Raw genomic sequence first — 24765 nt, 5'->3', positions numbered from 1 at the left:
CTGGCTCATGTATACAAGAGAAAGATAGATTTCCACTGATGCTGGAAGCATTTCAACAGTTCTGCAGCATGATCTTCAAACACAAAGGATCATTGTCATACGTAATACTCGGCCGAGACATTAGCCCAGGGCAGCTAATGAGTTGCATTGAGTTGAAATTCAGTGTCCGACGACAGAACCATGTTTGGGTTATTAAAGTCTGGATCTTCACAATTTAATATTATTGGTAATGTTGATGAACTCAGCCACTGATTATATCACCTCATTTTGTAAATAAAGTTTTATTGGACACTCTTTTCCGTAGTATCTATGGCTGCTTTAGGACTATAAAGGCACAATTGTGAAGTTGGGTCAAAGTCCGCGTGTCTTGTAAAACAAAAATGTTTAGTATTTTTAATTTTTTAAATTCAGTGACCTTAGAGAAAAATAGATTTGTTGTTCTACTTACCATGCATTCATTGGGTGATTCATGTATGTGCCCAGTATGCAACCTTGGTATATTGGGATGACACTCTAACCAACTGAGCTACCCAGCCAGGGCATGTTTAGTATTTTTAATATCAACTTTGCTGATGCCTGGATTATAGGATATACTAATAGAATTTAAAGACTTGAGCCCTAGATTCTATGGTTGAATGGGACCATATAGTAAAACCTTGATGTAACAAACTAATTCGGACTAGGGAGTGTCTGTTAAAGCTGAAAGTCTGTTATATAATAAAGAAGGTTTTCTGATTTTGTATGTTGAAAAATTGACAAATTACCAAGTTAGTTTACCTGTTTTTACTTATATAGAGATGTTTGTGAAATTAAAATTAAGTATGTATGAAAGTTTAATTTCACAGAAAAGCTTACTATATGTATTACTGTAATTTTAAATTTATATTGAATAGGTCTAGTAAGTGCACGGATTCACCAGGCACCGCAAATAAACACATACACGAGGCTGGGGCGTACCTTAGAACACTTGGGAACGTGGACCAATAAATATTGGTTTATTTAAAATACAGGCTCTGCCCGGCGGGTGTGGCTTAGTGGTTGAGCATCGACCCATGCACCAAGAGGTAGCCTGTTCCATCCAGGTCAGGGCACGTGCCCAGGTTGTGGGTCTGATCCCCAGTAGGGGGCATGCAGGAGGCGGCCATTTGATGTTCTCTCTCATAGATGTTTCTCTCTCTCTCTTTCTCTCCCTTCCACTCGCTCTAAAATCAATAAAGAAAAAAATATTAAGATACAGGCTCTTTGGTATTTGAAGTGAACCAATGTAAAATTAGTTTGACTGGAGGCTTCATGTTTACAGCCATTTAACTGAAAATTCTTAGCTTTCTTCATCTGCATTTAATGAGTGCCTGTTACATGCTACACGGTTCCTGGCCTCTAGGGGCGTACATTCTATCCGGAGTGGCTGCTGAGTTAAGTACTCTCCTAAAAAGGCAATATTGCCCTGATAAGGCATGCACATGCACCCTAAGAGTGTGGTGAGGAGGAAAAGGGAGACAAGGCCATTCTGAGAGGGTCCCTAGAGGAGGATTTTTCTGACCTATTCCTAGGGATATTCTCTTTAGAAGGGGAGTACTGTGGTCCCCCCTTTTACGTTGTTTTGCTCTCCCTGGTTTCAGTTTCCCACGGTCAACTATAGTCTGAAAATATTGAATGGAAAATTCCAGAAATAATTCATCAGGTTTACATTGCACTGTTCTGAGTAGTGGGTTAGGTCTCCCGCCACCCTCTCCCTCCTGCCTGAGAGGTGACTCACCCCTTGTCTTCACTGCGGCCGCTCCAGCCGGGTCGTTAGTCAGGACAAGAAAATATTTTGAGAGACCACATTCACATCACTTTTATTACAGTATATTTACTAGTTATAATTGTTCTACTTTTTATTAGTTACTAATCTCTGACTATGCCTAATTTATATTTTAAACCTATCATAGGTTTGTATGTAGAAAACATAGTATATATAGGGTTCTGAACTCTGCTTGGATTCAAGCATCCAGTGCGCATCTTGGAACATGTCCGGGACTAGAACATGTGTGAAGCATGTAAACAGGCTTCTAAGGACAGGCGGTGGGGGAGGGCAGAAGCTCGGACAAGGGTCCTGGTGCATCCCTCACCACCCCCCCCAACTTCACAGTATTTCCCTCTGCCTTGTCCTGCCCGAGAGAAACAGATATGTTCAAGGGCCAGTTGTGGACGACACACTGCCTCCATCCTAAGGATGAAGCAGGTGGCCTGAGCCCGTTGGGAACAGACCCAGCTGCACACAGAGGGCATCGGCCGACCTCCTCATCAAAGAGCCCCCACCCCTCCGAACCTGGCTTTCCTTGAGGGGCTCTGCTCCTTTCCCTGGCATTTCATAGCCTCTTTTCCTTCTTCCCAGGAGATTTTATAATTAAATGAGATAAAGGCAGGAAATCTGTAATAAGGACTAACTTCCATGTATGCCAGATTTTAAAAAAATGCATGAAAAACCCCCCAGCCGGCAAACCCAGTCTGGTGGGAAGAGATCAAAGGGCAGCCGCGTGACCGGCTGGCTGGAGGCCGCTTTCCCAGGAGGCCTGCATCCTGCCCGGCAGGCAGGGACAGCAGAGGAGGAAGTGGTGTGCAGGGGCCCGGCCAGGGCGGTTCTCAGGGCCGGGGCCTCAGTTCCAGGGCTCAGGAGTGTGCCTGTGAGTATGGGAATGGCGAGCACACATCTGCTTGTGTTCATAAACAGCGCTTCAGGAGGCATGGTCTTAAATTACCACTCCCACCACTGCTAACCAACCCCTAATCCTGTGAAGATGGCAGGTCCTGATAGACCTGGGGTGGGAGGGGCTGGCAGGGGAGAGCCCTTTCTGACAACCCCTATCGAATAGCCGGAGAGCCTGAGGATTGGGTTGCTACAGGAATACCCTAATCTTGATTTCATTGTTTTTCCTCTCCCTAAAAGGGTGGGATTGGATTTGGAGGTGGCTGGAGAATCTGCAGTGGAGATGCTGACACCATGTAAGGAAAACCTCCAAGGCTGCTATTCCCATTTGGAGGGCTCAGCAAAAGGGCCAGCAAACAAGCCGCCTCTGTTTTCTAATCCTTCCCGGGTTTGCTGGCGAATCCTACAAAGGCAGGCAGGCAGGCAGGCAGCTGTGTGGAGGGGCTGTGCTGCTCTGGAGAAGGGAAGCTAAGTGTTGGCTTTGCTGTGCTCTGAAATTATTACCTGTGAGTGCAAGCAGGCCAGGTGACTGCAGCCCTGCCTGGAGGGCGTGTGTGTGCCTGTGTGTGTGAGTGTGTGTGGAGACCCCTCCCCTCCAGGCTGTCAGCACTCTGAATGTCCACAGCAGGGGATTTATGCTTCCTCTCTGGCCTTTCAATGCTTCTGTAGACATACTTAGCCATGACAATGCTGGTTTGGGAATTTCCCTTGGATGGGCCAGGACTTGTTTCCAAAATAACACCTTTCACAGCATGCAGAGACTCAGAAATTAGATAATTGTGTGATATTTATAAAATGAATTACGTTGTGCTAACAAAGTCAGGACAGCTGTTTCTGATGCTGAAGTAAATAACACCTTATGATTCATTAAGGTTGGGGGCACAGAGGCTTTTTAAAAAGTTGCTACTTTCCAGCTGAGTCTTTGCAAAAAATTTAGATGACTCACAAAGTAGGTAATACAGTTGCAAGTTAAAAATGTTTATGTCTGAGTGTGCATGGCATGGTTAAGTTGTCCTATTTCACTGGTAGAACACTTAGTGAGCATTTAAAATATGCTTCTACATGTATGCAGAGAGACACAAAGATAATATTTGACTGCTCCTGTCCTCCCTGAATTCTCAGCTCAGTGAGGGAGACAGATGTATAAACAGATAATTGCAATACAGTGAACTAAGTGCTAACAGAAGGATGAGAGGGATGCTATAATGGTATGAGGGATATATCCATTTACAGTGCAAATGGAAAGGAGGGGACAGCTTCACAGAGGAAGTGACATTTGAGCAGTATTTGATGGAAAAGGGGGGGCTTTGGAAGCAGAGAAGGATGTGGCCTTCCTTCAGGTCCTTTTATTCACCGGCCTCCTCTTACCCCAGGGCCTTTGCACATTCATTTCCCTCTGTCTGGAAGCATCTCTCATCTCTCTTCCTTGGTTCAGTCCTTTAGATCCCCAAATCCCATGTTAATTCCTTGGCAAGCCTGACTTCTCTAAGATCCTCTCTCATAAATGCTCACTCATCAAGTACCTCTCCTTCCGTGCACTTATCACAGCTGCACTTTTACTCCGCTTGCTTGGCTATTTGAATACATTTTCTCCCACTAGGCAGAGACAGCGTCTTTTGTTCAACATTGTTTCTTGACTAAAGAAATACTTGTTGAATGAATTAGATGAAGATGCATTTCAGGTGTGAAAAAACATGTATGTCAGACAATAGCAAGTAGCTAGGAATGCTGGATCTTGGGGTGTGCGAACTGTGCAAGGCAGAGGATTAAGCTATTTAAGGAACTTTGATGATATAACCTGTTTATGTTCTAGCTCACTTAATATTTTTCAGTATAAAAAGACATTTTAAAGATTGTGTCTTAATCATTACAGGGGTTGGCAGAATTAGGTTTACAGTTGTGAGTATGTGAAACACAGAGTTTATTCTTGTATTATTATTTATTAATTATTGTCTTATTTACCACAGGTATAACTGTAAACCTACTTTTGCCCACCCCTGTATATTCTCAGTATAAGATGGGTTAAGTTGAAGATGAAGTGTTAAAAATATAAAAAAAGACTGTTTGCATGTGGTTTGGGGCCCAAATAGATACACTTTTAAAACATTGTGATTGAGGTGTAACATACATGCAGAAAAATACACAACATATAATCACACAGCTGGGTGAATTATGACAAGGACATACATGTAACTCCCACGCAAGTCGAGAAATAGGTAGACTTCATGGAGCCAGAACTGTAAAGATCAGTATGGGTACTGAGGCAGAGTGGAAGGATGAGATGGAAGATTCCCTGCCAGACGGTCAGGGCAAGCTTTCTGGAGAAGAGAGGGATTCTGTGATGCTTCCAGGCGCTCTCGGGAACTGGAGGAAGAGGTGTGAGAGCAATGCCAACTCCGCCGTCTCGTCTCCCCGTGCTTCCCCGAACGGGCTGGAGGGTGCAGGGCCAGCGGTGAGCTGAGCGCAGAGGGGCCTGAGGGTTGTTTTTTGTTTTCTTGAAGAGTCATCGCCATCTGTCTCCTCACCAGGAGCACTGTTTTCTTAGCACCTTTGATGGGGAGCCTCGGAGCTGAGTTTAGACCTTGTTACCTCAGCATTCTGCAGGACGCAGGGTTGACTTGCTTTCGGCACACAGGTGGCTTTAGAGTTGCCTGTGACACAGTAGTGCGGGAATACCAGGGTCTGAGTACTTGGTCTGTCACATTGTAGCTGGGTACTCTCTAGTCATTCTTGCTGAATTTTTGTATCTCACTTTCCTTATTTATTAGGTAGAGATCATGCAATTAGACTAATAATAGAGTTATTGTAAGGTTGATGCATTCATATATGTAAAGTACTTAGAATACAAACTAGCGTGTAGTAAGCACTCAATAAAAAGAAAGGCTCTGTAGTTAAAATAAAGACCTTGCTTTTGTCTTACAGTGATGTAGGTATCCCGAATGGACTACCAAAGTGGTATGAGGACCTTTAAGAGACAAGATCAAAGGAGACACAATATTGTAACTTTGGTAGAGGAAAAAGGATGTACGAAAGGAAAAACTATCTTTGAAATGATACTAAAAATAGGACCTGGTTTTCTAGACTAGCATTTCACATACGAAAATGATGGAGTCATGGATATGGGTGGAATGCATCTCGGGATGGAACAGGAAGAAGGCACACTGAGAGGGAATATCAATTTGATCTTCAAGGTTATAAGCTAACGTTTGTGTTCGTAGTTGGGGAAGGGGATGCCATAAGGAGATGGTGAGAATGGGAGAGGCAACAAGACTGATCTACAAAGAACAATCTCAATTACTCAAAGAAACATCAGGGAACAGAGAGGAGTATGTATGACGCAGTGTCTAAACTGAATGCAGGGTATGGCTTAGAGAATAAGAGAATGTGAAATTAACCTAGATAGGTAAAGTCAATTGTCGAGGTAGCACTGAAGTAGAGAGGTACTTGGTTTTGGATACAGTAGTAGAAAGACAGAAAACAGAAAGGAAGAATACACAAACATATGGATGTATGAACAAATATCTTTCTACTGTATCAGGTACCATGTTCATAGATTTCCACTTATTATCTAGTTCTATTCTGAAAATTATCCTGAGAATTCAAATCCTTAGCTCTGTTTTACAGATAAGGAAACTGAGGCTGAGAAGGTTAACTACCTTGGCAACACGTTAAATACTAAGGGGGGATTAGACCTAAGGCCAGATTTCAACCCAGACTCCGTCTATTCTACTATATTGATTATCTTTTGATTATTAAGGAGCTATTCAGCTGTATTGAAAAACAACCTTTACACTTACAGATAGAAGTACTGAGAACAGCATCTGGGGAAGAATAAAAAGGCAACAGAAAGAAGTGATAATATGTGGTCACACACACCAAAGAGTGCCAGGTCAGATGGAGGCATTTTGTGTGCTGTTTTTTGAAGCTTGAGTTACAAAATTAACATAGGAAAATGACATGAGGGAGGTGAGAGTTAGCATGTCCAGACCTTTGCAATGAATCTCTTTTTTGCTAGAACAGCATGTGGTAGAATCCAGACTTGCCTTTCGAACAGCATTATCCCTAGAATGTTAAGTCAGTAGTCGAAGACTCCAGAGTGCAAAGTTTAATTGAACCAATAAAGGAAATTCAAAATTGCTTTGGGGTGGCAGAAACCTGGGTAAAAGGAACATGAGTTCAAAGCTCAGAACGCGGGAGAAAAGAATTAGGTACGGTTTTAGCTATACCTCAGATGCCGAGTGGCTGAGAGGTTTTTGGTTGAATGCCGGTTCTCATTGTGTGTAGCTGTTCCTTGTAACGTTTTGTTGTGAAGTCTTTTAAGACCACGAGTTCGAAAAGTCAGTCGCTGTGGGTGAGAAGATGGCTTCATATATGTGAGTCTGCTGTAGCCTTTCAGAGCAAGATTCAACCTAAAGAAGACATTTGAACCCTATTAAAAGCTTTTTATTAGCTAGAATGTGGAAGTATTTTGTTCATATCACAAATCAGGGCTCTTTTACCCGATGCTTATGCAGTTTAGTTTTAAAATCCTAAATGAAGGATTTTCTGTTTGTTTTTGCTAAACTCCATTATGTAAGTTGGGGACCATTGCTCTCTCTTGTTGAGATTAATTTAGTGGATGTTTATGTAAAGGCTGTGGTGTGCAGGACACTGTGTTAAATGATGTAGAGAGATCACTGGTGCGAGAGTCTCAGGGAGATTGTGCTGCAGTGATAAGTTAAAACACACACACACACACACACACACACACACACACCCCAAAAACCAGATGGCCATCATGGACGAGCTAGGTGTTGTTCTTATTAGAAGAGGGATGGAGTATATTCGGTTGTGTGCAGTCAGGAACAATAACCAGATAACCTCTACCCTGGACAATGGGTACACTCTGTTTTTCTGCCCTAGAAACTAACATAGTGCCTCGTACAAAATGGACAGAAATAGGCATATAATAGGTGATCCAGTTTGTAAGGGGAATTTAAAATAGGTCTTGAGGGAAGGACAGAGATTTTGTTGGTTTGGAAACGATGGGATGGGAAGGAAAGATATTCAAAGGGCAAGTACAGGTAAATATAGAGCTCCAAATCATAGAGCATTTCTGTAAAAGCAAATTGGTTAGTTTTTGTGGTCTATGGAGGGCATAATTTTGTATTTTAAATAATATTTGCAGTTTCATATTTTCAGTATTTATTTACTTTTAATGCCATTCAAGTCGTGGGAATGATTATTGAACAGGACAGATCAAGCAGAGACTGAAGATCCCCTTCAGTCTTCAGATCTTTAGTCTGATGTTTCCAGATCTACTTAAACACTCATCGGAAAGCACTGTGCACCAAGATTTCACCTGCGATTATTTTCCTTCTGCCCAAGAGCTCCCTTGAGAATTTCATTAGTTCAGGTGTTCTGGTGAGAAGAGCCCGCAGATTTTATTTATAGGACTGTATTTTTGAAGGGTATTTTCACTGGTTACAGAATTCTTGGGAGTTATTTTCTCTTAGTGCATTAAAGGTATCATTTCTGACATCGTGTCTTCTGGTTACCACGATTGTGTTGGGGGTCTGTCAGTCTTATTTTTGTTATTTGAAAAATACTCTGTCTGCCCCCCACCCACCCCACTCCCACCCCCCATAGCTGTAATAATATTTACTTTGTCTTTGAGTTCCAACAGTTGGAAGGTTTCATTTCTGTCTTTGGTTTTCAGTAGTTGTTCGCTATTGGTCTAGGTGTGAATTTCCTCAGATTTTCCTAACTCAAGGTTTGTAGCACATCTTGAACCTGTGACTTGATTGTTTGATCAATTTTGGAAAATTCTCAGCCATTATCTCTTCAGGTACTGCTTATACCCCATCCTCTCACTTCTTCTGGGATTCTGATTCTATAGACTCACCCGGTTTCATATGTTGCTTTCCCTTTTTCTCTCCATACTTTAGTCTGGCTCTTTCCTCCTGATGTAACATCCAGTGGTCTTTGGTGCAGCATCCTCGATACAGGGATTCGACTGTTCTAGAGGTGGTCCATGGTCTTTCTGAAGTTGCTCAATGTCTGGATTATTATACTGGCTCCTTTGGTTCAGCCCTTTGGAATCCCGAAAGAAGGTCTGGGTTGTAACCAGGAGCCCTTTTCCTTAGTAGGCCATGACCTTCAGTTTTTGCTGGCCCAGCTCTGTGAGACGGTGCAAGTTCTTAGTCTTTTGATTGTTTGCAATAAAATCCTCTATGTGTGACAGAGGAGGCCAATGTCAGCTTCCATTCTCTCCATGGTCATGGCCCTCCAAATCTGTGTGCCTTTCTGGTCCTCTACTGCCTTCAAACAGAAGCTATGCTAATACTGTTTTCTCCTGCTTATTTAGTTCTGTGCTGAGAAGATTGGTCTGATCTAATCTAGTTCATTGTATTGAAGTAGAAGTGGAAGTACTTCTTTAATGTGATCTAATTCGAGGTGTTTTGATACCTTGACATTATGTTCCCACAATTTCAAATGCCAACTTGCCGTTAACCTGGCTTCCCTTGTCTGCCAAAAGGTTTTGATCAAGTTGTTGGACATTTTTTCTGTGGCCGTAATAAAGACATCACAACATCACATGTTTGCATTTAAAGGCAGAGTTTATACATTTTACTTGTATTATCTCATTTAATCTTTACAACAGCCACATGGCATCCAACATTAAATTGGGTCTATATTCATTGATCTCTTGTTAGTGAAATGAATGTTCTGGACAGTGGGGATGGAGGGAGGGAGCCTTTGAGAGGATTTTAGAGGGGTAGAATGTTACAGGGCTTGCGGACCCACTGATTGTGGAATGAGACGGGCGTGATCATTTTTCTTGGATAAACCGAGAAGAAGATGGTTCTACTTTAAAGGCAGGGACTATATTATGAGGAGAATTAAGGTTTGGCAGGGTCGATAATGAATAAAGAAAATTAGTATTGAACTGCGCTCCCAGAAGAGGGGAGCTCCTGTGGCAGAGTGCAGTTGTTATTGGGCGTGTTGAGGATGGGGAGAGAAGAGGGGAGCAGGGCAGTGCTGGGGGAGAGCCTGGAGCAGAGGCAGCTCTCTTTCCCCTTCCCCTCCCCCCACGCCTGTTTATTGAGGGCATCGCAGTGCTGGGTATGTGCTTTGTGTGTGCTTACGCTCTCACAGCGTCGTTAACCCGTAAGGTCGTTACCTTGTGATCCCCTTCTATAGCTCGTCCCTACGTCACCTGGTGAAGCATGAAGCTGATGATGAGATCGATGCCTGGAACTGAGTCTGAGTGTGAGCTTCAGCATTTCAGCCAGGACACAACAGGCCAAGCCCAGTGCATTTTCCTGGAAGCTTGGGTAGGCAGCAGCGGGTGGGGGAGGGGCGGGGTGGGAGGGGGAGAAGAGCACAGTGAGCGCTGAGGCATTATTTTGCAGTCAGGTCCTCTACTGGAGTGGCACCAGCAGGAAGAGAAGACGGGGCGGGGGTGAGATTCAAAGCTAGAGAGCTCAGGACTCGGTGACTGTGAAGAGGTGAGAGGTGAAGGAGAGGAATGTCACAAGGGAGGTTTCAAGCCTAGGGACCGGAGCTCCCTCTTACTGCTCTTTCCTCCTTCTGTCCTTTGTCCATCCCTACTCTCCCGACTCATCAGGTGAAGCCTCCTGCGCTTTGAGACTCCATTCAAATGCCTGCTCTCAGCCAAGGCTCCCTCTACCCTCCCTCCTCCTTCTACCCTCCCTCCTCCTTCCCGAGGAGGTAGCTCTTTCTTCCTGTTGCAGCTTTTCCAGGAAGCTGTGCTTCCCATAGGCGAGCAATTCCCTCTCTTGGTTTCCTCCCTTCTTTCCTTTCTTCTACGTTCTGTAAAACAAACAACCTCCCCAACAAACAACAACTTTTTGGGGGGAACTATGTGGTGGGAAAAAGTAAGTTAATAATAGTAATGATGAATAATACAATAATTAATAAGTAATGAGACAGTAAGAAACTGTGTTTCATGAATTGACGACTGTGAATCAATCTACTTTTGACTACCCCTGTATTTACTGAGCACCACGCTGGGCTTTTGGGTGCAAAGGCAGTGGTTTCGTTAAGATGTTATTGCTATGATGTAGTACTATGTCTCATATGTATTACATACCGAACAAGTGAGTGAGTGATCAGGGCGCCGGTTGCAGAAATAAGTATAAAGGAGCAAAATTCACAGCAACATAGGATGCAAGTCAAGTGTAAATGATAGGGTTGTCTAGTGGTGATCTTTCTGTTTATCTTTTTACACACACAAAAAAGAAAAGTCTGCATAGGTTTCAGTATATTTCACCTGTCACTACTCTATAGAATAATAGTCAACTTCATAGACTTACGTTTTGAGACAAAAATAGTCAAGAAAGAGAAAATCAACATATATGTTATATCATGCTATTGTTATCGGTGGGTTCTTCTTCTCTATACTAACTTCCTTTTCCTTTCACAGTCGAGTGCCACTTTTTGTCCAGATATTTGCTTGATAAAGTTCTGCTTGGTAAAAGTTCTGATGAACTCTAAAAGATGAACTATAAAATGCCCAAATATTGGCCCTGGTCGGTTTGGCTCAGCAGTTAGAGCATCGGCCTGCGGTCCAGAGAGACCTGGGTTCGGTTCCCGCTAAGGGCATGTACCTCGGCTGCAGTTTGTCCCTGGCCCTGGTTGGTTGTGCGGGTGGCAGCCACTCGATGTGTCCCTTTCACGTCGATGTTTCTCTCTCTCTCTCTTCCTCTCTCTTCTTCCCACTCTATCTGACCAAAAAATGGAAAAATGTCCTCAGGTGAGGATAAAAGAAAAGCCCAAATATTGGACAGTAGAAGGGAAAGAGATAGAAGAAATACTCTAGAGAATGACTCATTTGCTCCATGGAGTTGACTATAATAGAGCCTTGGGTAATGACTGCCAGTTTGGGGGATGAAGACAAAAGTGGGATTGCACAGAGCTTGGAATTTAAGAGCGGAGCTGTGGAATGAAGGTGCACCAGAATTCATTCATTTAGATCTAGGTTGAGAAATTTTATGTTAGGAAAGAAACGCCAGTAAAAACCACCTGCCAGTCCATCTCGAATCCAGCATTATGTGCTTAAAAATTATGGCCCTGTGGTCATGAACCGGCAGTCAGACTTTCCCAGCAGGTCCGTCTTGCGGTAGGGAACTTGGCCATAACTGCAGCGTTTTAATCCATCTCTTGAAGGAGAGGCTGTCTCAGCTCTGCTTAGTTATTTCACTGTCTCGAATAATGCAGGAAAGTTAGCATGTGCTTAATAATTTTTAAGCTCTGGGGATTGGCTGGAATTGATTTTATCTGCAGTTTGTCCAGTGACAAGCACACTGTTGAAGAAAAATAAATATTGACTATAATTTTTATTGGTTCATGACCAATAGTAAATCAAAGCCATGAAAAGAGTTTTAAGTAACTTTTCGCAATCCCTGGGACTCATAGCTGTTTGTTATCGTTTGACCTAAGGTGGTGGCTGGATACTAGTACTACCCTGGGGTGGTGAGCTGAAGGGAACTTAGCCCTCGCCCTTCCACCTCGCTTTACAATGTGCTGCTGCTCTAAGCGTAGACTTTTCAGTTTAAATCTCTCCTTTTCCCTCAGGTGGGACTCCAAATTTTAGATTTCACGGATGAATAGGTAACCTTAGCGAGAGATCTGAGACTACAGTACATAAAAATGTGTCAATAGTTCAGGATGACTGATAGCTCCTCTTGTAACCAAAGCCACCTGCAATTTTTTATAGTCCTGAAGCATAAGCCATCTTGAACAGATAATCGATTCTATTGCACAAACTGTCACTTCTGTTTACCAAGGAGGCCCACTTTCTCTCCCCAAGCAGGACTGTAAAAAAATAAATAAATCAAAGTAACCTACATAATCCAAATGATCAAAACTTCTGAAATATTGGGGCATTGTGAGGCGAGCTGTCTATATCTTCTCTCCCTACTTTGCCCCCATCTTCCATTATGAGTTAAAGAGCAGTGAACCATCTCTGCACCTATATACAGACCAGTGAGAACTACATTGATGTGTTCATCTGTATACATGCAAATGCACACACATGGATATTTTAGTCCTGTATTATTTTGTGCCCAGCTTCTTTTTTTTAATTCTCACCCATGGATATGTTTTTATTGGTTTTTTAGAAGGAGAGGGAGAAGGAGAAAGAGAGAGAGAGAAACATCGATCAGTTGCCTTCTGCACTCACCTGGACCTGGGATTGAACCTGGGACCTATGTATGTGCCCTGACCAAGAATCGAACCCATAACCTTTGGATGTATGGGATGATGCTCCAACCAACTGAGCCACACCATCCAGGTATGCCCAATTTTTGCCCAGAATTTTGGTCTTTAAAGGATTAGAAGAAAATTTTTCTTCTTAAAAGAAGTATCAGATTGGCCCTGGATGGGTAGCTCAGTTGGTAAGAGTGTCGAATCCATATGCCAAGGTTTGGGTTCGATCTCTAGTCAGAGAACATGCAAGAGTCAACCAATGAATGCATGAATAAGTGGAACAACAAATTGATGTTTCTCTCTTTCTAAAATCAATCAATTAAAAAATCCTAAATTAAAATAAAAGAAGTGTCAGTTTGCATTGAAACAGAAGCCTATCTACATAGGAATTAATTTTTCTTCAGCTACTTTCTGCATTTCAATGAATTAAAAATTGTTGGAGTTTGAATTCAAAATCTGAATTTTATGAGGTGTCCACTAAAAATATGCTTGTGAATTAAAGTTTTTGATAAAAGCAGATTTAACTTATAGATAAAAAGTTCATGTATTTTTTTCTCATGAATTAAAATGCCATTATAGTGACCCTGTGTTTCTTATTCATTTCTTCAGTGTGATACATACTGTGTCATATGTATGTATATTCATATGGGTGTCATATTCATATTAAAATATTGAATGGCATTCAAGTACAAGTGAAGTCATTCATGTATCTCACAAATATTTATTGAGCCTTGATTAGGTGGCAGGCTCGGGTTCTAGGTGGTGGGACTGGAGATACAGTATCGAACAGGACAGCTAAGGCCCCTGTCCTCGGAGCCAGCTGACAATTGAGAATGTAGGTTATCAGGTTCTAATGACTTCAAGTCTAAACTTTTCTTAGTGGCAGGTGGGCCACCAACAAATAATGATTTTGAAGGAATCACTAAACCTCCGAATTTCACAAAGAGGGGGGAAAAATCAATAGTAAATGATTCTGGCTTGTTAGTCATAAAACATTTTTTTTTTTTGTATCTGGTTTTCAACTTGAGACATAGTTGTGATTACTTAAACTCGGGTACTTTTATAGTAGAGGGCAATGTCAAATCCACTGGGTATGTCCTTTCCGGTTTCTAGCAGACAGCTTAGAAACCATACACAACTCTCATATTGAGACTTTTTAAAATGTTAATTGGCCCCTAAAAGGACCCTTCAGTGACCTGGCAAACTGCTTCCAGGTTCTCAACTCAAGTCACTGTTTGCTGGTGCTTGGTAGCCTAAGACAGCAATTCTCAAAGTTTGGTTCACTGGCCCCTGAGGTCCCTGTGACCTTTTCAGTGGATCCGCAAGGTCAAATATATACTTATAGTAACACTAAGATGTTATTTGCCCTTTTCATCTTATTTCTCTCTCTTGTGTACCATGAAGTTTTCCACTGTACATTTGGAACCTCTGAGTAGTTCAGTGAATCATTATTTTCTAAATGACCAATGGTTGATGTTACACAGTTGCTCAAGGGTAAAGATCAAGTGCTAAAATAGGTCAATGGATTTTAATATTATCAGAGTATGATAAGTTCATTGATGGGGGTTTAGAGTCCTATAAAAACTACGGTTGTTGAGTTTTGGTATAGTATCAAGGAAGAAATATCCAAAATTATCTGAAAAGGCTATAATGTTATTCCTCTGTTTTCCAACTATATATCTGTGTAAGAATGGGTTTTCTTTATGCACTTTGACCCAACATCACAACAGATTGAATGTAGCAGATAGGAGACTCCAGCTGTCTTCTATTAAGCCATGTATGAAAAAAAATTCCAACCATGTAAGACAATGCTACTGTTCTCACTACACGTTTGGGAAAATCTAAGCATTGCTCATAAAGATGTATTCTTTTTATAAATGCAAATGTGTTTTTAGAAGATATTTTAGTAAATTAATAAGTATTTAATAATTATTCATTTTAAGTGGTAACATGGTAAATATTCATAGATGGAACCTACATCTAAGAAAAAGAAAAAGCTCTTTGGAGTCCACAGCAATTATTAAGATTAATGAAGCGGTCTTACTATTAGCCAGTTTAAGAACCACTGATCTAAAGGAATGCATTTGGGCCCAGCCGGTTGGCCTAGTGATTGAGTGTCAACCCATGTACCAAGAGGTCGCCGGTTCGATTTCCCGGTCAGGGCACATGCCCAGGCTGTGGGCCCGATCCCCAGTGGGGGGCATGCAGGAGGCAGCCAGTCGATGTTCTCTCCCATCAATGTTTCTATCTCTCTCTCCCTATCCCTTCCTCTCACTCTCAAAATTGATAAGTAAAAAAAATTAAAGGAAAGTGTTTGGACAGTACCTTTGGAAAGTTAAGTGCGGAAGTGAGAATTTGCAGCCATCACATAGCTGGGGATCCAGGATCTGCTCCAGGTTTCTCATTTGAATCAGTTTCAGGAAGTTTAGATTGAGTCTCCTTAATGGCTTAGGGCTTCCCATTCTGTGTATAGTGACAGAGGAATAAGACAAAAAACCGGTACAGTAATTTAGTCAGCAGAGTCCATTTTTAATCTCCAATCTCCTGTGTCCTAAAGCCATGAAATCCTCCAGGGCCATTTAAGAGTTTCAAACTACAGGTCCTGAAGATGGAGCCTTTTACAAGGCCGACGTGACATTTATTCTAGGAGATGCAGCTTGCAGCTCCGCATGCTAAAAGGAAATCAAAACTGCTTATCTGAAACATCTTCATCATCCGTTCAGAAATGAGGAATTCTGCCCACTCCACTTCCATCCCCACAGGAAGCTACACCCAGCTGCCTTCTCAGCCTGGACTCTTTCTCAAGGTCACCTATGTAATTTTTTTTCCAAGCTTCAGTGTCCTTAGTATTCTGAGATAATAGCACCAAGCCCATCAGTCATCATTTCCTCGTCCTCAATTTTCTTTTTGGCTTCCTGCAATTTTAATCCCAAGCCTCTGCGATTCCTTTCCATGGAGGCTTAAGTGGCCCCATTTACAACCAATTTTCAGCTAATATTTGATGCATTCTTTTAAAATAAACCCAACTTCCTTGCTCTGCAGGCTTTGTACCTTTGAACCTAATGAAATCAAAGGCCCAATAGTGGGCTTTACACTGATGTTTTTCGTTTCATGATTTTTAAAGAAAAATAGATATTTAGAAAAGGGAGGTAGACATTTGTTCCTGATGGGCTAATTCAGACCCTAGTGCTGTCATTAATGAAGGAAAGAAATTAGTCTTTCATCTGTATTGCACTTTGCACCAATTCTTACAAAAGGGAGAGAGCAGGAGGGAATGGAGGTGTGGGAGATGAGTGAAGAAATGGTACATTTTTCTGGGGGCTCCTTCCTTCTAATGTTTTTGGTCCGCCTTATCTCAGGCCCCTTCTGTAAGCTGATCCGGCTCATCGGCCTGACACATGAACCATGCAAAGCTTGTTTTTAAAGAGATTTTAATTCCTGCCTGACAGGCTAGGCTGAAGCCTATGAGCCACAATAGGTGTTTTTTTCTTTTAAACAAGAGTGAAAGCCACAGTGCACCTGGTATTTCATTGAACACTAGACATTTTTTTCCCCCCTGGAGAAGAAGAAAAAAAAAAGTTAAAAAAAAGCCAAGCTTTAAGTAATAAAACAGCTTAGTTGTCCAGGAGTCACGTACTAAGGAAGGAGAGCCACCATTTTTTGGCCTGTCTCAAGACTGTTTCTGTCCCTAATCCGCTTTAAATCTTTTAAGGGTTTTTTTTTGTCGCCTTTCCATAAAATCATCTCATTTCTTTCTTTTTCTTCTTTTTATCCTCATCTGAAATTTCATCCTTCATTAGCCCTGTGGGGTGAAGTATCACATCACATAAGGTAAACGACATCTTCAGACCCAAGATAATTGGGTCAACTGACCATGTCCATGTCTTGGGGGAGGGTAGTTAGAAACTGGGGTCTGTCCTTAAAGATTGCATGAAGCCAAATCCAGGAAAACAATGAAGTGATCGAGGAGTTGCGTAAATATCCTCTTGCAAATATAAAATGAGCTCTGTTTTCTTCTTCATTGATTCTAGAGAGAGAGGAAGGGAGAGGGAGAGAGAGATAGAAACATCGATGAGAGAGAACATCAATTGGCCACCTCCTGCACGCCCCCCACTGGGGATCGGGCCCACAACCTGGGCATATGCCCTGACCGGGAATCGAACCGACGACTTCCTGGTGTATGGGTCGACGCTCAACCACTGAGCCACACCGGCCGGGCAAACTGTTTTCTTTTCAACCAGAGCAAATTTCAGGCAGCTTTCCATTCCGACCCGTAGTGTGCACCGCCAGCAACGTGAAATGGCGTAGCTGTGACGGGTGGTGACGGTCGGGGAACTGGCGTTTATTAACTGAGCACTGGTGCCAGGCTTCATGCTCAGCACTTCCCATACTTTATTCTCATTTAATTTGCATCCCAGCTCAGAGAACTCGGCGCTGTCATCTCCATTTTACAGGGGAGGAACAGGAAACTAGGCCACCAAAAGTTGGAATGACCTGCTTAGTGTCATGCTTCACGTCAGCATGGTGCCAGAGCTGATACCTTGCTGCACGAGGTTGGTTTAATCAGCTTTTTGACAGAAACTATTTACATCAAGAGAAAAAGAGCCCCTTATAACAGTGGAGTCCAGCCCCATTTACATAATATTTTTATGAGCCGTCTTAATCCTTCCAATGTGCTGATGAGGTAGATGGTCTCATTATCCCTGCCTTGCATTTCTTCCTACGAATGGCAGTGTGGTGATCGATGCGGCTTGTGATGCCTTGGAGGGACTGTGGAATGTTAACCTAAGGAGCAGGCGCTGGTCATGTGAACTCTGTTTTTAGTTCAGCCTTTGAGTGTTGTTTTGATGTTCTCATGGAAGAGATTGTTCTCTTCTGAGTTTTCAAACGGGGCTTGATCCACTCACGGATATACATTTTTCTCACGAGGACTTGGAGCATCATATGTTTTTTCAGTGGGCATATCTCAAAATGGATGTTCGTTATTTGGAGGACATTTCAAAATAGCATGATATACTGATCTAGAAAGTCAGGAACCTAGAGGTGGGATTGTGCGTTGCAGTTAATTAGCTCTGTGACTTTGAGTGAGGCCTGTGACCTTTCTGGGCCCCGGTTTCCCATCTTAACTCTAAGGGGGTGGGATGTTCAGTAAGGATATATTAGAATTTTTTTTTTAATCTGTTTTGAAAAGTCAGTAACACCCTGTTCTTGAAATGTTTGTTATTCAGTAATATATTTACACATGTCAATTTTTGTTGTAAATGTAGGAGCGGTTGCATATGGTACAGGAATTGGGAGACAGATGAGAAGCCACTGGAAAACTACTTAGGCTCTGTCTCCCCTGTGACAAGAGAATGACGTGCTGTGTTGATATATTTCATCTTAGGGCCTAGGCTGTGTTTTTGTCAGATTACTAAATCTCAAGAATTTGGTTTTGTCAGCCATCCTTCCTTGCTTGCTTCCTTCATTTCTTCCTTTCTTTTCAAATAATGCAGGCAAAAGGCATTAGGCAGGTCTGAGCAAGGAGGCCCAGTGAGACCAATGAGCAAATGTATCGAAGGTAATGGGAGCCAGACTTTGAGCTGTCTGAGAAGAAAGTTACAAATATGAAAAAGGAGAAAGCTAGCCCTGGCTGGTTTGGCTCCACCGTTAGAGCGTCGGCCTGTGGACCAAAAAGTCTCAGGTTCGATTCCAGGCAAGGGCACGTACCTTGGTTGCGGTTCGTCAGCGTCTTTGGTGGGGGTGTTGTGGGAGGCAACCAACTGATGTGTCTCTCTCACATCGATGTTATTCTTTATCTCTCTCCCTCCTGCTCTATCTGAGGATAAATGGAAACATATCCTCTGGTGAGAATTAAAAAAAAAAAAAAGGAGAAAGCTAGAGTGAACCCTGAGCTATGAACTGGAATTTGAGCTATTGTGTGAACTCAAGAATTTCAATATGTAAAAATTAGATAAGTAGAAATTCCAATATAGAAACAAGTAGAAAAGTTATAGTTTATATATACTTGTGAATATGTACATATGCACATGTACACAAATGAAACATATCTATGTGCTAACTCTGCTCCCGGAAAGGGCCAGGATGCAGTGACATCTCAGTGAATACATGAGGACATTTATTGTCCAGATCTCACTCTCTAAATACCAGTCTTTGCTAAAAGGAACCAGAAGTCTTTGAAAAAATGTCTAGTTCTAGGGCTTGGGGAGGGAAGGTGCAAAATGAGTTTTGGATATCTTGTTGTGCAAGAAAATATAGATGTTTTCAAAGAATGATGTAAAGATGCCAAAAGAACAGAGCAGCCAGCTTGAAGGACTTCCCACGAGGCAAACCTGGGAGTATCCGAGCATCAGAACAGTAACGATATTGTAGGTTATATCCACAAAACAAAGGCATCCAGGTAGCCATACTGATATAAGTAAATGCATGAGTAAGTGGCAGAAAGTGAAAGCTGCTCCTTAAAATAGAATGCTATCTGATAAATAGAAAGAATGTTGAGATTAGAAAAAGGGTGATTTGGCAATCATCATCATCATTCAGGTAAGACACATCAATGGACGCTAAAGCTAGTGAGTGAAATTTGGATGAAGATCAGGGTATTTGTATAACGAAGATCTGTCCACAAATCCTATTATCAAGGGTAATAAAATAACTCTACTAGAGAGACTTGGAAGATTCTACCTTAGTCAAGTGATCAAAGTTACTGTCACCAGTGATGTGAGAAACTGACATCCTGTGTCACTTGATGGGATGTAATCAGAAGGACACAGCATTAGTTCCCCAAAATGTAATCCTTGAGTTTGCTCTTGAGAAAATCTGGCTAGCAGCAGTGTGAGGGCATTCTGCAAAATAATTAACCAGCAGTCGTCAATAATGTAAGCTCAGTGAAGGTCCAGGAAGAGCTGGGTCTTGCTCCAGATCCAATGAGACTGAACAGAGAGGACATCTAAGTACAAAGTGTGATCCTGGACCAGATGCTTTGGCTAGAAAGACCATTATTCAGGTGGTTGGCTCAACTTGAATGGAATATCTGAGTGAAGAGAATATGGAAGTTTTTTTTTTAGCAGTTCCTACAACTTTTCTGCAAGTTTGAAATAAAAAGTTCAATATTCGTATAGGAATGCTTAAGTTTTAGTTTTTTTTTTTTTTTACTCTATTCTACAAAGCAAAAAGAAATAGTTTCTGAAATTTATTTTATTTGTGTAAGAATCTTGTAGGGTTTAACCATTAAATCAGACTTTCAGCTTTGGATTTTTGTGAAATTATTGTAGAGAGAAGAATATAGTTTCATTGAATCGGGGTTTTAATTGGCAGGTGGTATAGTTTTTATACCTCCACAAATTCACTCAAATTTGACTGAGAGAAACATCAGAACATTAGAGTGTCTTAGGGTCAACACTATGAATATCATAATAATAGTGAGACATAGTAGACTAGTGTGATTATGAGTGGGTGTTCTGGATTCAGGCAACCTAGGCTCAAATCCTGCTTCTGCCACCTACTAGATGCATGACATTAAGCAAGTGAACTAACCTCTGTTTCTCATCTTGTTGGTAAAATAGGATCTATATCATGGAGATATTGTAAGGACTATGTTACTATTACCAGTAAAGTGTGTAAAGGGTATTTGGTGGAGTAAATGCCGTGCAAGTGTTTATTATTATGATTGCTACTATTGCTACTGCTACCATCATATCTGTATTTTATGTAAAGACTAGAGAAGCCATTGGGAGAAATACCATTGGTAGTGGAAAATTTGTTCCCTCCTCACACAGGAGGATAATAAGATCTTGTACTGATCCTTTACAGTGCTTCTCTGATCCCCAAAGCTAGCCCCTACCCTTAAATATACCTTAGGATTTCCTTACTGTTTTATAAGGGGGAGGCCACACACATTTTAAATGTTCAGGAAGAAAAGTGGAAATAAAGATAGGATCAAAGCAAAATACAAAGAAAACAAGATTGAAGAAATCAGAATCAAGATCCAAAGGAAAATCTTTGCTTTGGCAGAAATACCTAGGAAATATAATGACTGCAGGTCTTATTTCAAGTTCACGTATTGAATCTCAACATGTTTACATATTTGCAAATGTAAGTAAATGTATTCACCCAAAGGAACCAGTTCCCACAGAACGTCCCTGAAGGGCGGGGGCTGTACTGAAAGGCAGTGTCGTCTGTGATGCCCTCAGCACCCTGCCAGCTGCTCTGGGTTCTTAATGACTTCCTGTCCTCAAAGGGTTTTTAGTCAAGTTCATGACATATCATATATAATGCTTAAGAAGATTAAGCATTATGCATTTTTATTTGTCTATACTGTGCTTTTATCTTAACAGAATTTGAGAAAACAGAATTATTCATTAGCCTAATAAGGGCCAAATTACCCAGGATAGACCAGCGTTAACCAAAGTATGAAGTAAAGGAGAGACCAGTTGGCAGAGTGAGAAGAGAGAGACGCTGAGCAGTGCCTAAGGAATGGGCAATGAGTGACTAGTCGGAGAGAAGAAAGCACACTGGCAATGGAAGGGCTGAGGGTTTAACATGCGCTTTCTTTTCTCATTGATATGAAATTTTAGAACTATACACATATTAGTGGGCAACTAGTTGAGCAAACTCAGGCATAGCTGATCTTGAGAAACATCTCAACACATAGCCCATTAGCTGTAGTTCTGCTTACAAAGTAAACCCTAGTTCCCTCCTCCTAATTCAGTCTCTTTTCTCTATGTCATCCTGATTTGGAATATTTTGAATTGTGGATCACACTTAGGTATTTTTAGAGACACTAGCAACCAAAGGGGGATAAGTCTAGACTTCCTCATACCATCTAGGCTTCAAGTGCCTTTGGAGTATTGTATCTGGATGTATGTCAAGGCAGATTGTGTAGTGATGAACAACTTAGGAACTACAACCAGAATCCCCGAGTTCAAATCCTGGCTCTGATATATATGAGTTACTACATTTTTTTTTCCATCTATAAAAGAGTATTGGATGAAGAAACAAATGAGGGTACATGTGCAAAGTACCTGCTACATAAGAAACTTTCAAAAAAATCTGAACTATTACATATTTACATATTTGTCTAATAAGTAGAAATCTATTACATATTTGTCTAATAAGCAGAAATCAAACACTACGCTACTTTTGGAAGACTTGGGACATTTAAATGACCCAGTAGTAACCAGACAGCATCATCTTTTTTTTTTTTTTGGTCTTCACACAGTGCTCTAATAAATCACCGCCTTCCCCCATAGGTACAGTCATCTGGTGGCGTTATTCCATTTTCATCATCCATGGAGACCTAGATCCTGATTTGGAAGTTTTTGACAAAATGTTCAGCATCTGACTTAACATCATCATTACCAATGAAGGTAAGCTAATTTTATTCATTTCAAAGCATGAGAAATAAAAACATGTTTTTATCTAGAACACATCAAAGTAGATTCTGGTTTTTTAATGTTGAACAATTGGGAAGACAAATTAAAAAAAAAAAAGATACAGTGAATAATGAGAAAAACTCGTTTTCCCTTACGGTTATGAAAAGCTTTATAAAAGACATGCTCATATCAATTTTTTAAATCTATAGAACCTAGTTGTTGAAATATGATAAAATATGAGGGAACGACAAATAAACCAGGAAGGTGCTTACCGCCTGGACTTGAACCAGTGATAAGCTGAATGGGAACGGCTTGGAGATGCAGGCGTTGCTGTCCAAAGCAGCAGGACATGACATGAGAGCCTGTCACCCTCCAGTCCAAGGATCTCAGAGGCTTGACAAAAGACAAAATCTCTTCTGAGACCCCACTGCTCATTTGGTGCCTAAGTCGATTGTTTTCTTGAAAGAAAATCTGTGAAACTTTCAATAACTGGCTTACTTTCTAAGTTAGAGATGCTAGCAACCAAAGGGGGATAAGTCTTTTCCTTCTTTGTAGAGGCTGATAACCTCCTCCAATCACCTCGCACTTCCTGCCCCACCAACTCGCTGCTTATTTGTCTCATGGTCAGGAGAGAAGCGTTGGCTGTCAACTCCCTTCGCTTCTGTCTCTACAACCAGAGCAGGCTGCACCCGCCCTCCGTGTCTTTGCCCGAATGCAAGGTGGGCCACCCCTCAGTCCCACTCAGTTCCCTGCTTTCTGTGCTCTGGAACCCACGTCAACTTCTCCTTCTCTTTATCATCTACCACTCTCTCTTTTCTTTTTATCCTCACCCGAGGACATTTTTCGATATTATGTTCAGATAGAGTGGGAGGGAGGGAGAGAGAGAGAAACATCTACGTGAAAGGGACACATCGAGTGGCTGCCACCCACGCAACCCAACTGGGGCCAGGGACAAACTGCAACCGAGGTACGTGCCCTTAGCAGGAACCGAACCCGGGTCTCTCCAGACCACAGGCCGACGCTCTAACCACTGAGCAAACTGGGCAGGGCTATCATCTACCATTCTTGCCACGTTTTCCTTCTTTCTTTTCATCTGCTCATCCTTATTTCCTTTTTTCTCTTTTTAGTTGAGATATAATGTCTATGTCTCAAAATTCTCCACTTCAAAGTGATAATTTGGTGGTAGTACATTCACAAAATTGCAAGACTATCACCATGATGTAATTCCAGGATATTTTCAGCACCACAAAGAAGAAACCCCTTACCTATTTATAGTCCCTCCCCAATCTCCTTTTCTCCCCAGCCTCTGAAACCACTGCTCTTTCTGTCTCTACAGATTTGCTTGTTCTGGACAGTTCATGTAAATGGAACCATGCAATTTGTGGACGTTTGTGTTTGGCTTCTTTGAGTTAGTATTATATTTTCAAGGTTCATCCATCTTCATACATTCTTTAGTATGTATTAATGCTTCATTCTTTTCTATGACTGAATAATACTTCATTTTGGAATGTAGCACATTTTGTTTATTCCTTTGTTAGTTGATGGACATTTGGGTTGTTTCCACTTTTTGGCTATTTTGAATAATACCGCTCCGAACATTCCTGTACAAGGTTTTGGGTGGATGTATGTTTTCAGTTCTCTTGGGTTTACTTCTTGGAGTGAAATAACAGCATCACAGAGTAGTTCTATGGTTAACATTTTGAAGGAACTGTCCAGTTAATTTCCAAAGTGGCTGATCCATTTTACATTCCCACTAGTGAACTATGGGTGTTCCAGTTTTCCACATCTCCAACAACTGTTACTGTCAGTCGTTTTTTTTTTTTTTATTGTCCTCACCCGAGGACATTTTTCCATTTTTTGTACAGACAGAGTGGGAGGGAGAGAGAGGAAGAGAGAGAGAGGGAAACATCGATGTGAAAGGGACACATCGAGTGGCTGCCACTCGCACGACCAACCAGGGCCGGGGACAAACTGCAGCCAAGGTACATGCCCTTAGCGGGAACCGAACCCGGGTCTCTCCGGACCGCAGGCCGATACTCTAACCGCTGAGCCAAACTGGCCAGGGCGTGTCAGTCGTTTTTATTGAAGCAATCTTAGCAGATACAAAGTGGATACTTACCTCTTAGTTACTTTTGGATATCTCTTCCTTTAGGAAACTTTTCTGAACACTCCTAACTTCTCCCTTCTTCAGGGGGTGTTGACAATCTCTCCTATGTATTTCCATATCACCCCATACTTATCCTGTATCCTCATCGTATGGAATTATAATTATCTGTTAACTTTATCTTCTCCATTACATATGAACGTGGTAGGGAGAATTCTAAAATATTATTGCATATCCCAGGAGTAACATGTATCCGACACAGTTTTTTAGTCTTATCTTTGATGGGGTGGGTGTGGCAAATGGAAATATTCATTGCTATCCCTGTATTTGTTAGCTGATATTTAGTAGTTTGGAGAGAAGACAGGATATTTTTACCCTGTATGTTTGGT

At 41.6% G+C, this 24765-nt stretch overlaps 1 long non-coding RNA gene across 1 annotated transcript in view; it reads left to right on the top strand.

Annotated features, from left to right (window-relative positions):
• The first annotated feature begins 22155 nt into the window (after positions 1-22155).
• Positions 22156-24765, top strand: part of LOC118627260 — a 73360-nt gene continuing 70750 nt past the window's right edge. Inside the window, exon 1 of the long non-coding RNA XR_004959040.1 lies at positions 22156-22266. This is a non-coding gene — a long non-coding RNA (uncharacterized LOC118627260). The remainder of the gene's footprint in view (positions 22267-24765) is intronic.

Source organism: Molossus molossus, unplaced genomic scaffold (genome assembly GCF_014108415.1).
Source record: "Molossus molossus isolate mMolMol1 unplaced genomic scaffold, mMolMol1.p scaffold_m16_p_12, whole genome shotgun sequence".
NCBI classification, from domain to species: domain Eukaryota; kingdom Metazoa; phylum Chordata; class Mammalia; order Chiroptera; family Molossidae; genus Molossus; species Molossus molossus.
The sequence above is the reverse complement of the archived record's forward strand: the minus strand, read 5'-3'. Positions and strand labels throughout refer to the sequence as shown.